Below are 9,992 nucleotides of genomic sequence, written 5' to 3' on the forward strand. Positions count from 1 at the left end.
TATAAGCTTCTAACGGCAACAGTTTTTTCAAATAGTCTAATGTGCATGCTAATTTTTTTTAAAAAACTACTTGAAAATGCAAAACATATAGAGAAGCCATATTTGGGGTAAGATTATGTTATACAATAAATATTCTCTTCTAAAATTACTTTTATTTTCTAATATTGAAATAGGAATCTGATAGAGATGAGCCATAAAATATTAGATGGATAAGTAAATCTTCAATAACTTTTATTTTAAAGTTCTTTAAAGAGTCAAGTTTAATGAAACTTACACCTTGGGTTATGTAGTCTAAAAATAGCATCTCTGCCACATTCCATAAGAATACTTAACAGTGTATTATAGAATATTAGTCCCAACCATTGTTAATAAGTTTCACTTTAAGAGTGTTACATAATTTTCAAAGTTTGTTTTTCAAGCCTGTTTAGCAAAGTTTTGTGGATTTATTGTAAAATTTTTTGGAGAAATTAATATGTATTATAAATATCAAAGAAGAGAAACTTGTATAGGATATATTCCAAAAATTATTTGACAACAGACTCTTTTTTTTTTTTTTTTAATTTGCACTAACAGTCATGAGATGTGGATACATACTCACAATGGTATCGTGAAGGTTACTTTCATATGTTAACTTGGCTGGGCCACAGGACCCAGATATTTGGTCAAACATTACTCTGGGTGTTTCTGTGAGGGTGTTTTTTGGGTGATATTAACATTAAATCAGTAGCCTTTAAGTAAAGCAAGTTTCTCTCCAAAATATAGGAGGGGTTTATCTAATCAGTTGAAGGCCTTAATAGATCTAACACTGACTTCCTCTAAGCAAGAGGGAATTTTAACAGAAAATGGACTTCAGACATGAACTACAACACTGGCTCTTCCTTGAGTCTTCAGACTGATAGCCTACCCTGCAGATTGTGGACACTCAGAGAAAGCAACATCTAGATAAGCCTTTGTAAGCTGGAATTCCATGCTACTGGGCTTTCAAATCTTTTATCATGTTCCTTTTTCCTCATGTGCTCGTTATTCCAGATCAGGAGAGGCTGATGACAGAGGCTAGTTGACATCAACTGGCCAGTCATATTTTACACTTGATTTTTAGCATCTCTCCCATGGTTTATGCTCTCTGGTAAACATCAGTACGTGATACAAAGATTGGCATACTTTGTACCCACTCCCATATGTCCATCCACATGTCTTAATTCCAGACTGTTTTGTCTCCAATCTTGCAAACTTTGTCCGTACATGGAAGTTTTTTGCCACCATTTTTTTTTTACAACATCATAGAGTTTGCCAGATTGTGTGTTTTAAGCAGGACTGCTTGCACCATAGCCTAGACCTGCAATAGCTCTGTCCTAGTCTGGGCCCTATGAAGACTCACATAGCGTATGAGCTAGACTGCTATCCTTAGGTGTGACGTATGCTTCCTTCAGAACCCCAAAAGATCCCCTAAAGTGTTTTGCTTCCTTTTTCATGGTAGGATGTGCAAATACAAAGGTAGGTTTGTTACTTTGGAGGGGCAGTCCTAGCATGCTTTTGACAACTGAGCCCCTAAAATTTTTAATAATGTGGCAGGCCCCGGGATCTCTTTTTCCTCCAAGGAATCTGTAAAGTCAAAATATTTGGGTGTATCCATGCAAAAGTCCTCAAGTGTCAGAGTACCAGGTATTTTGATTTGTGTTTTCAAAGAGAGCCCTAATCTTGACATAATACATATGTCTTATTTGGGCATTTAACTCTCTTTGAAGTTCAGCCACTTTGATTAATAAATGTTAGGTTTGGTCCTTTACTTCTATACCCTCCCGCTAAGGGAAATGAAGGCTCTTTTGTATACACACAAAGATGCCCTCTGTTTCATACCAGACATTCAGTTCTATGCTATTCCATCAGCCTTTCAGTTATTTTTATGTAGAAGAACAATGTGTTTAGCAATAACAACTTAAAGTCTTATCCTTACAGCTACTCTTTTCTTCATATATCTCAATTGCCTGATATTTCATGGCCAGAAGCATATTCCCTTCTTTTTTTTTTTATTTTAATTTTTTTTAGGCAAGGCAACTCTTGGTTGACCTCACAGATTACAAGGACCTTGTCAGTTTACAATCCCTTATTTTTTTTATTTTTTATACCTACAGCACCTGGTCTTCCTAGGCGGTCTCCCATCCAAGCACTAACCAGGCCCAACCCTGCTTAGCTTCCGAGATCAGACAGGATCGGGCTTGTTCAGGGTGGCATGGCCGTATGCTCTCTCAATTTGCCACAAGTGAATTTTACCAATTGGAAGGCCACCTTGTGCCAGAGGCTGTCTGTGCTCCATCTGCCACCAATAATTGATTCCTTATTGCCAGGTGAGCTGTAAGTGATCTAGGTCAAAATCCCATTTGTTTCCTGCAAAAATGGACCATCCTCTATGTTGTAGGTTGAGTTATCCAGGTGCAGATGAAGAAGGGGAGTCTAAGGTGTATGATGTTGATTAGGAACCAGCACCTATGAAAGAAATAGGGTGGAAGAAAGATGGGACAAAGGCCTGACAAAGCCTGGAGAAACTTCAACCAGCCCAGTAGGCAGCTCTAGAATAAGACTCTTAACTCTGCCTGGTTCAGCCACAGATTGTCATTATCCTCGAAAGCTGTGAGCTTAAGAAAGGCAGCTCTCAGAAGCCGAGGCAGACCTTGAAATTGCTGAGAGCTGGATGATGTCTACTGATCATACACACTCTACTGCTGGGGAGCAAGTCTTTCCTTGAATGGGGCACTAGGAAGACATTTCCGTGCCTGCTACAGCAAGCACACATCACTCATCTAGAACACACACACATACCCACACCACGGGTGGGGGGCAGGGGGAAGGGGAGACAGAGAGAGAGAGAAGAGAGAGTAAACCTCAAGAATGACAACTTAATTCATAGTGAACCTAGAGTGTTTGACTAGTCCCCACAGTCTCTCTTTGAGCTCTAGTACATTGACTTACAAAGTTGAAGGTTTTAAATGACTGTCATTTGCTACCTGTTAGACTGAGAAAGAATCAACAGAGTGATTAAGTTTTTGGCTGGAGACATGAATAAAGTTGTCCATGTGGATCGATGTCACCCTGCCACTAATAGTCAACGACAGTGATAGCTAAATGCCTCCGGGGCATCTGCTTGATTGAAGCTATTACCATAGGAACAGGCCTGGCTAGAACACCTCTCATGCCTTCCTGTAGTAGGCACAAAATGCCTCCTGATTTTTTTTATAATAAGCAGATTTTTTTCTAGCAGAGAAGTCTAGCCAGCTTATTAACTATTATAAATTTCAAAAATTCTAAAGGTGTATTTCATGGTTCTATCGAAATTCAGAATCATATATATTGATACTTCTGAATGCCAGAAAACAATTTCAAACATTGGAGAGAAACTGGGGATAAGTAAAATGGTAATTTTACTCTGCCTTGCATGTAACTGAGAGGTTAAGACTGATATAACTATTTTGTGACTTTCCTCTTGGGTCTACTAAAAATAATTTTAATATCTATAATTTCTTAAATGTACTATGTACCAGGCACTTCATTCATATGCTGTATTTTTATTTCAAAAAATAACCCAGTGACATGTATGTGGACATTGAGGCTCAAACTCTATATGGACGTTGCCTAGGATTCCATGAGAGGCTCATGGTTTTGGAGCTAGCCACTCTGTGAGACAGCTAACCAGATGAAACTTTGGCATTCAAAGCAGAAAGAGAAGCACATTATGATTAAATAGCATATCCGCATTCATTTTAAAATGTTAACCTTACAATGATTTTTTACTTTGGGCGGGGAAGCATCTTGTCCCCTTCCTAAAGATGAGAAATTTAAAGGATCATGGGATCAAAATGATTCACAGAAGATAACGTGGTTAGTCATCTGAAGATACGGAAATTGAATCCAAATGTGTGTGTTGCTCTTTTTTTCCCTGGAAAGGCAGTCACAAATGATGCATAAAAAATATTATATGTAAGCTTTTAATAAAAACAGTAAGTTCAAGTTGCATATTGCCAAACTATCCAAACAATCTTCCACAAATAATGAGTTTTGTTTGAGGAAATTAAAACATGGTTTATTGGAAAGGGTACTCAGCTGAGCATTCACGCCTGAATTTCAGGCACCGTTTCTCCCCTAAATTCTACTACAAGAGAACTGTTGCTGCTAAAGCTCCAAGTACTGCTGCAAACCTCAGCTTACGGAGCTGCCTCCCTGCTTCCCTGCCTCCCTGTGGCCTAGGCCCTCAGCTCCATGTGTCACATACATGTCATATGCTTCTCATTAATGCATGTGAGTGGGGTGTTACCATCCTCATTTTCTAGGTAATAAAATGGAATCCTAGAGAAGTTAATTGCTCAAAGCCAAAGAATGTATCTAGTCATTAAAGAAAGTGTGCTTTAAAATTATAATCATGAATTTGCCTACTGGCTCAGTCATCTACCATCTTTGTAAGCTTGGAAAAGTTACTTAACTTTCCTGGTCTCGGTTCTAAACGATGGAATTTGGAACAGGTAGCTCCTCAGGATTCATCCAAGTCTAAGTCTTCGTGTGTTGTTATCCTTCTTTCTTTCTTTCTCTTCCTTCCTTCCTTCCTTCCTTCCTTCCTTTCCTTCCTTCCTTCCTTCCTTCCTTCTTCTTCCTTCCTTCCTTCCTTCCTTCAAACTATTTCATCCTTCCTTTCCTTCCTTTCTTTCCTTTCTTTCTTGCTCTCTTGCTCTCTTGCTCTCGCTCTCACTCTCGCTCTCGCTCTCTTTCTTTCTTTCTTTCTTCCCTTTTAAATTTAGGTGGGCCTTTTGTCCTGCTAAGCTCCCATGAAACTCCAGCAATTTAATTGCAACTCATAGCATCAGGATGTTGCCTTAGAAATTAATCGCAATGCCAGCAAATTCCATGCTTCATGAATGGAACCCCTATTCTTAGAATCACACATAATAAGCCTACAGCCAATTGGAACTAACTACCTGGAGCAAAGGTAAAGGTTGATGATGTAAGGGTGATAAGGTTTTCTGAGGGGCCGGGGGAGGCAGTGTGGAGTATTACTAACTCTCATACATATTTGGTCATTGTCTCCCAAGCTCCATTTGCCACTTGCATCCATTCTTACATCTCCATGAGCCCAACAATTTTTTCTCCTTTTTTTTATTGGCTTTAAACTTCATTTTCATTTTGTTTTATTTTTGTTAAATGGACTGCAGGAAGCTAGCTCTGAAGTTGTCCAAGACACCCAGGAAAATACAAAAAAAAAAAAAATTTCCATTTGAGATTGGTGATCATTGTATGAATTATTTTCTTTCAGCTTTGGATAAGACTAGTAAAATCATTTAGAAATTACAAGGCTTAAATACTTCTTCAACTTTTGTTTATTAACATGCAGAGCCTTGAGTTCGGCAAACTTGGTTGAAATGGAATTTGAGCTATTGCAGTCTCTCATAGTGAAAGGAAATTACATAGATATTTTAGGAATAAACTAAAAAATAAGAATACCTTTCAAAAATACATTATATTCCAAAAATTTAAAGCAATTTACAAAGCAAATTCTTGGTATACTGAGAGGGTTTGGGATTTCATGTCAGAGTTAGGTTTGAATCTCAGCTCTAACACTCTTTGATGTGTAACCTTGGGTAAGTTCCTTCATCTCTCTGAGCCCCTGCAGTGACATAAGAATAATAATATTTACATCAAAAGGGTTTCATGAGGATTAAGTGGGAAAACATTTATAAACTGTCTCATACAGAAAATGACAAAATGAGGCCCCTAATAATTGTTGATTATCTTCATTAAAGAGACAGGTAAAATCTAATTTCTGGTACCTCATTTCCTAGTGAATGAGAACTGAAGAGTAATATTTATGTTGGAGAGAATAATATTCTTGGGTGACCTTGAGGAAAAAGGGAGCTTTGCATCCCTTCCATTTAGAATTGTCGTGCCAGGAATTACTGGACAGATTCATTTGAAATAAGAACTTTCATACCTGAGCCACTGCCCAGAAATTATGGCACCATTTCTGGGAAGTTTTGAAACCACTTTGAACTTACTTTCTAAAGTTGCTTTGCATTTCATACTGCTGGGCCCCTCTCCATATCCATGACTTGGCTGGAGCTGATGCTGGCTGTGCCAGCATATTTTCAACTTGATCAAGGCATGGAGGCCTGAAAATTTCATGAGATTCTGTTTCTGTGAGATTTCCAGATTTATACCAAGCTTTACAGTTCCCAAGGGGATGCATAATTCAGGGAAAAAAGAGAGAGAAAGAGAGAGAGAGAGAGAGAGAGAGAGAGAGAGAGAGAATCTACCAACTATAGGATATAATGTTGGCATGCTTAATTTGGGAATTACAGGTTGATTGGGAATGTGAATACTTAGTTCACCTTTAGTGGAAAAAAAGCTCTTATTGTTTTATAGGATTGCCTTTCAAGTCAAACAATAGCAGAAAGTTCATAGAAATGAACAGAATAATGCCTGGCAACATTAATAAAAAAATAGAATCAACTCTTGGACTGAATCAAACTAAGTATGTGTTCTCCTGGACTTAACCATAAATTTACTGACTTTTATGCCTTTTTAATAGAGTACTATCCAAAGCATATAAACTCAGTAGTTTCTTAGGCATTATCAGACATATCTGTTAAATGAAGCACTGGTCCTTATTTTCTTAATTATTTATTGTTTTAATGCAGTTGCTATTCAACCACCAATAATAATACAGTTTACTGCCTCCTTTTATAAAGTGCCCCTGGAAAAGTATTGTCTATTAAACTACATTGATTATGTAATGGCTAATCAATTTCCTCCTTTTAATCAGACAGATAAGTGTCAATCAGTTTTTGGACAGCATGAGGCATCCAACATGGCACATTGATTTTATCCCATCCAGGCAAAGGGAAAAAAAACATGGTGGTTTAGTTAATCTAGAGCAACAGTGTTGTGGAGAAATATTCACTTTCTTTCAAATTTATAAAACTATTGAAAACAAAAATCTCACTTGACTCTCTCTGCTGACTGAGAAACATTATTTTATTCATTCATTCATCCATTCATTCACTCAGCAAACAATTTTGAACATGCATTATGCACTATGTTCCAGATGGAGATACAATATATCCTTTATTTGATGTCCTTGTCAACAGATTCAGATAGAATTATTAAAGAATGGATTTTAACATAAATATTCAAAGAAATGAATTTAATTTTCAAAAAAGTAAATTTGATATATATATGTATGTATATATATATATGTGTGTGTATGTATATATGAACATATATACTGCTAAATTTGACAGTGATTGTTCCAAGTTTTGTATTCTTATCCAATGTAAAAAAAAAAAAAAGAAAAGCTTGTTTACCAGTGTTTTATGCAAAATTAAAATTTGAAACTATCTGAAAATAGATAAGGAAGATTAATATGGGTCAGGTTAGTTTCACATAAAATCAAAACAGGAATAACTTGATATGAGACATCTTTTCTGCTGCTCTTGTGTTTTCCATGATCATTTTATTCATTTCTTATAATCAATATGTTGTCGTCTAACTTTCTTCTCATTAGATTAAAAGAGATACAAATGGACCATGTGTTCAGAAGGTTAAAATGCAAAGCAGTTGTTTTTTCAGTGGATAGTGGATGATAATGACTCTCTTCCATTGGCATTAATTAGTTGATCACATCCAGCCTTGAAGTCTGAGATACAAGATTTTTACAACACAGCTTTCATAATTAATATAATGAACTAGGTGCAGAAGGCCAAGATTTGGATCCAACAGACCTGGATTGGGGTTCCACTTATATCAATTATTAGCTTCATGACTTTGATCAAAATCATTTAATCTATTGAAGCCCTAGATCTCTTGCCTGTAAAATGGAGATGATACAAAGATCTGTCCTTTCACAGTTTCAGACTCAGAACATCAGAAATATTATCACATGAATGCTGGTGGAGTCAAGGGTTGATTTTAAAATGTGGGTTTTCTTTCACACCCTTGAGGAAAGCAGAATGAGTAAAAAAATGACAGAAGCTCCATTAATCAAGGTGAGTAACATTAAGTGCTGACACGAGTAAATCTTGAATGCTCAGGAAATTAATACAATATAATTATATGACATACTCCTCACACATCCAAAGCAGTCTAGAGATTGTTGTCCCTTGGAACCACAAAGTTTTGTGATGAATCTCTACATTTGGCTAACAGAGAGTAACATGGCAAATGAAGAAAAAAATCTCATGGAGAATTTAGGACCAGTTCAAAATGTGGTATGTAACCGCTTTACCCACTTTATACAAACTAGAACTAATTCTGTGTATTCACCAAGATATAAGTCTCTTTGAAATGTAGTGTTTCATCGTGGCCATCAGAAAATAGGAAAACATAATCATGAGTACATAGAATCAAATGAACCATAGCCTTCTTAGAGGATAAAACTTACCAAAGTTATCAAAAAGTATTTCTGAGAATAAAAGAGTTATATACAAAGTTTGATGTCTAAATTATGAATCACAGAAATTCTTCTCATTCTATGGTCTTCAAGTTATTATCTAAGGAAAGCACTACTTATTTTTAAAAAATGACAAAAAAGCACAGAATAAATATCAAGTCCAGTTGACCCTTGAACAGCATGAATGTTAGGGGCACTGACCCCCCAGCACCGCTGAAAATTGTATATAACTTTTGAATCCCCCAAAACTTAACTACTAAGAAACTACTGTTGACTGGAAGCCTTACCAATAACATAAACAGTTGATTAACACATATTTTGTAAGTATACAACATTATACACTGTATTCTTACAACAGAGTGAGCTAGAGAAAAGAAAATGTTATTAAGAAAATCATAAGAAAGAGTATATGCATTCACAGTATTTATTGAAAAAATTAAGCATATAAGTGGACCCACACAATTCAAACCCAAGGGTCAACTATACCTAATTAAACAAGAAAATTTAATATAACTTGAGAATTACTACTTTTATAGCATACTAAGTTATATCTGTCTTTGATAGATGCAAAATTAGTTACTTGTATTTTTTTTACACACATTTGTTTGGTTGAATAATCTTTCAAATACAGAATCCCTTGAAGAAAGAACTAAAGAACTTGTAAAGTGATAGTACATGATCGTCCTAGATATAATCATTAGACTTAATATGTATTTAAGGAACTCTAATTTGAAATAAGCAAGAGATCCTTTGTGGTTGGCTCTTCACCACTGACTCTAGCTGTGGTCCTCAAAGTTTGATTAAAATTATTGGATGGATCTTCAGTATTGACGAAATCAATCAGAGAATCAACAGAAACAGGCATGTTCTTAATTGTCATGACCTAACCACTGACCACAGGACCCTTTCTTCAATGCCAGCCAAGTAAATGAACTTAAATGGTGAGTTGTGAAAATGGGGCTTTGGAATTGCTAAGCATTCTCATCTGTCTTTTTATTTGCCCGTAAAGAATCCCAAGTCTTCATTATACACACAAAAGAACAGAAGTTCATACAAGAAAAGTACCTTCCTAATTAAAAGAAAAAATGATTTCTGATATTCTAGTCTTAGTTCTTCCTATACTACATAAAACATCTCTAAGCCCCAGGAATCTGTTCTGACCTATCTAAATTCTGACCTAGACAAGTTACAGTTCTTTTCACTCATTCAGAACTATAAGTAAATAAGAAAAGAAAAATAAATCAAAGAAAGAAATAAAAAGTTGAAAAAAATTACCAAAGGAGAGTTACTGGTTTTTGTTTGTTTGTTTGTTTGCTTGCTTGTTTTTATCTCAATATAGACTTCTTTTACTTTTTCTCCTTAAACTTCTCTCTTTGGTCAAGTCAGCCAATTGTATTCATGCTTTTTTGTTTTTTCATATTAGTATTCTTTTACTTTGGAAATGGAAGTGAGTCAGAACCTCCCTCTAAAGCAGAAGTTTTCATTTCTTTTTATTTAATTTTTTGGCCACATTCAAATTAATTGCTAAAAATTAAAAATCGGGCAATGTGGCAGAAAAGAAAAT

The 9,992-nt window shown here is 35.8% G+C and overlaps 1 pseudogene; it reads right to left on the reverse strand.

The window, feature by feature from the left end:
* Positions 1 to 2,123: 2,123 nt before the first annotated feature.
* LOC120620028 (uncharacterized) lies at positions 2,124 to 2,242 on the reverse strand (annotated as a pseudogene).
* Between the last annotated feature and the right edge of the window lie 7,750 nt (positions 2,243 to 9,992).

The sequence above is a fragment of the Pteropus medius genome, unplaced genomic scaffold (genome assembly GCF_902729225.1).
Source record: "Pteropus medius unplaced genomic scaffold, Ma_sr-lr_union100, whole genome shotgun sequence".
Lineage (NCBI taxonomy): Eukaryota > Metazoa > Chordata > Mammalia > Chiroptera > Pteropodidae > Pteropus > Pteropus medius.